The sequence below is a fragment of the Lytechinus pictus genome, chromosome 11 (genome assembly GCF_037042905.1).
Source record: "Lytechinus pictus isolate F3 Inbred chromosome 11, Lp3.0, whole genome shotgun sequence".
NCBI lineage: Eukaryota > Metazoa > Echinodermata > Echinoidea > Temnopleuroida > Toxopneustidae > Lytechinus > Lytechinus pictus.
In genome coordinates this window covers 16,940,793-16,945,147 of record NC_087255.1, presented here as the reverse complement: position 1 = coordinate 16,945,147, position 4,355 = coordinate 16,940,793, and positions in this window count along the sequence as shown.

Sequence of the window (4,355 nt, the reverse complement as noted above, 5' to 3'; positions counted from 1 at the left end):
ATTCCCTGTATAGAATTTGGGAGGGGAAAGGAGAGAAGAGAAAACAAGACCAACTTTATAACTCTCTTTTGAATAATACAAATATATTACAACTGAACTAACCTCCATCAATACCGTAGCAAAAATAAATGACAAACTACATGTACTCTACAATCTACATGTACATAAACTAAAAAAAAGTTTGGAAATCTCACTTTGATCGATAATCCCTCCTCGGTTTTAGTAAATATCAATGTGTAATTAATATCAATGAATAGATCATTTAATTCTCTTTAAAATGATACCCTACATGATATGATTATGGAGGTTCAGTGCCTTGAAATGTGGGGCAGCAAGGTCAAAATTCAAAAGTTGCAAAATGACACAATACTGAAAGTCACTGTTCTTTTTTCCGTGGGGATGAGTGAGTTTCTCAGCGATTTCTTTTGACTTTGATCGATAATCCCTCCTCGGTTTTAGTAATATCAATGTATTATTAATATCAATGAATAGACCATTTAATTCCCTTTAAAATGATACTTTACATGATATGGTTATGGTTCACATGGAGGTTCAGTGCCTTGAAATGTGGGGCAAGGTCAAAATTCAAAAGTTGCAAAATGACACAATATTGAAAGTCACTGTTCTTTATTCCGTTGTGATGAGTGAGTTTCTTTTAATTGTTCACTTTTCATGCACCTTAACATCAACATTAAAATGGAATCAAACACACCTCTGTGCACACAAGCAAACACATAAAAAAGAAACAAACCATCACTACATAAACCACAACAAAAGCAGGGACTTGATTTGAATGGATTTTCATATCTATTGACACAGACAAAAGAATCATGTTCTGTATTGACCCTTCATGACTATTTCTGCTCGTTTTGCAGCTTTTCAATTCAGACCTCATCCAACACTTTTGAATCCTGCTTTTTGTATTGGCAATCGCATGATCATAACAAACATGGTATCATTTGAAAGAGAATTAAATGATCTTTTGAATGATATCAAGTATGCATTGTGTAAAATTTGGAGTTGGGAAAAATTAATGGCCAAACTCAGATTTCCAAACTTTCTTTGCTCGTTTTGCAGCTTTTCAATTCAGACTTCATTCAACATTTTTTAATCCTGCTCTTTTCGTGATGGCATGATCACAACAAGCATGGTATCATTTTAAAGAGATTAAAATGATGTCAAATATACATTGTGTAAAATTGAGAGTTGGGAGAAATTAATGGCCAAACTTTTTTTGAGGGGTTTAGTTTGGGAGCCCATTTCATAAAATTTGTTATAACCAGGCCTCTACAAAAAAAAATTCATCACTTGCCCTGTCGGGCAAGTGATTAAAAAATTTGCTTGCCCGATAGAAAAAACTGCTTGCCCGATTTTTTTTCAAAAATTTTTTTGCTCTTATTTTTTTCTGTCCTGGCTGAACTTGATTTACTGGCGCTGCCCTTGGCATTTCTTTTTCTTGACTCTTGTTCAAGTTGTTCTGGCCGCCGATCACGACGACAAAAGTCGCCTATTTTAGTCTGACGACTCATTGTTTATTTGGTTTGAAGTTGAAGCCGAGTCCTGGCCAGGGTGACCAGATTTCACAAAATGAAATACGGGACAATCGACCAAAAAAAAATCAAGAAAGAAGGCTACACAGTGTTAGACTTGTGAAAAAAAGTACAGAATTGGAAGGGAGGGTGAACGAAAGAATGAACGAGAGAAAGAAAAGAGATGAATTGAGAAGAAAGAAAAAATGAAGGTAATAATAAAAATATAAGAAAGTTTTAATAAAAGAAGGATGAGAGAATAAAAATAGATAAAAAGGTTTCTGTCATTCTTTGAATTGAATATAGAAAGAACAAAAAAGAAAAGGGAAGATGAATAAATGTGTGAAAGTCAAAACAAAGAGAAAGACAAAAAGAAAGTAAGAAAAAAGGAGGAGGAAAGAAAGAATGAAGGAAAGAAAATTTTCCTTCATTCTTGGAAAAAAAGAAACAAAGAAAGAAGACAAGTGGAATGCCTCTGGCCGTCTCACCTGCATCACGCGATTCAATATAGCAGCAGTGCTGATTTTGAAAACTACTATAACTCGCACAAGATGTTCAGTGATACTTGGTTACTCTTATTTCCACGTTTTATGAACTAGACCAATACACTTATAGAGATATGATGGCAATTCAACAAATACCCCCAACGTGGCCAAAGTTCTTTGACCTTACATGACCTTTGACCTCGATCATGTGACCTGAAACTCGCACAGGATGTTCAGTGATACTTGATTAAGTACTATTATGTCCAAGTTTTATGAACTAGACCAACACACTTTCAAATTTATGGCTGTAATTCAACAAATACCCCAATTTGGCCAAAGTTCATTGACCCTAAATGACCTTTGACCTTGATCATGTGACCTGAAACTTGCACAGGATGTTCAGTAATACTTGATTACTATTATGTCCAAGTTTCATGAATCAGATCCATAAACTTTCAAAGTTATGATGGTAATTCAACAGATACCCCCAATTCGGCCAAAGTTCATTGACCCTAAATGACCTTTGACCTTGGTCATGTGATGTGAAACTCATGCAGGATGTTCAGTGATACTTGATTAACCTTATGTATAAGTTTCATGAACTAGGTCCATATATTTTCTAAGTTATGATGACATTTCAAAAACTTAACCTTAGGTTAAGATTTTGATGTTGATTCCCCCAACATGGTCTAAGTTCATTGACCCTAAATGACCTTTGACCTTGGTCATGTGACATGAAACTCAGGCAGGATGTTCAGTAATACTTGATTAACCTTATGGCCAAGTTTCATGAACTAGGTCCATATACTTTCTAAGTTATGCTGTCATTTCAAAAACTTAACCTCAGGTTAAGATTTGGTGTTGACGCCGCCGCCGCCGTCGCCGTCGGAAAAGCGGCGCCTATAGTCTCACTCTGCTATGCAGGTGAGACAAAAACAGGAAGGAAGAAAGGGAAAGAAAGTATAAGGGAAAAGAATAAGGACAAAATGAAATAAATAATGAAAGAAAGAAAGGAGGAAAGAGAAGGAGGAAAGAATGAAAGGAGGCCAGAATGAAAAAAAAATAATAATGGAAGGAGAGATAGAACGAAAATAAAAACAAGTGGAAGGGAGAAGGAATGAAGGAAACAAAAAAAAGGAAATGTAATAAAGAAGGCAAGTATAAAGAGAAAGAAGGAAAGAAAGAAAATGAACAGAGAGAGAGAGAGAAAAGATCAGGAAATAAAAATAGATATGTAACAAAAAAGGGCAAGAAGGAAAAATTAAGATAGAAGGATAGAAAAGAAAGAAAGAGAAAAAAGTTCAAACTTCAAGCAAATAAAAACAATCCAATCATGTAACAAAAATCCTAATGATATTTGGTGTTTTTTTAAATATATTTAAAAAAAAAAAAAAAAAACTAAAATGTTTTAGAAATGAATAAAATACGGGACGTCTGGTCCTGGCCGAGTCAGTCCGAAGCTTGCATGCATTCAGCGCGATCTAGCTCGAGACTCGGCTGGCACGATCGCTCGTGTACGTCCGTACATGCGCTCAGAGGGCGAGAGAGGGGTTTCCCCAGCTAGCTCCTTCGTCGATTAGTAGCGCATGCGCACATTGTAGTTTAGAAGGTAAGATGGCAGCCTCCATCGAACGGGACCGCTGGCGATAAATTGTCGCCTTTTGTCGGTAAATTGGCGCTGATTTGACATGTTTCCACTGTTTTTTTACAGGTATGACATTGTATGAGAGATAATCGGCCGATAATTGCAATTTATCAAAAAATTATTAAACTTTACTGTCAATTTATCTTTTTCATTTTCAAAACAACCACTTGCCCGATCGGGCAATTGACTTTGAGAAATGCTTGCCCGCACGTCATTTTCACTTGCCTCGGGCAAGTGGGTTTGTCGCGCCCTGGTTATAAAAAATTGCAATACCGTAACAGTCGAAAGCTACCCTGTATTGAAATCATTAAATTTTATTGGATGATACATGTAGTAAATTTGTGGAAATGGAAAGTCTGTATCAAATGGGGCGCTGAGCTCAGTAAAATGAAGGTTTACAAGCAGTCACTAAATTCCAATGACCAATCAATGTTATTTTTGCTTGTGCACATTGCTCAAAACACTAAATAGTGATTAGTGGGCCTTTGTTCAAGATAATATGTCATTTAGAATTTAAACAAAATTAAAAATCTAGACAAAACCTGGTCGCCCAAAACGGTGGTTCTGATTACACATGCAGGCTCGCACTAACACACTACTGTCGGTGAATGGGGATGATAGTTAAATGTCAGAAATTTTTAAATAAATCCCCAGAAATGACGATTATTCCTGTCTACCCCCGGGCAAATGTTCCGT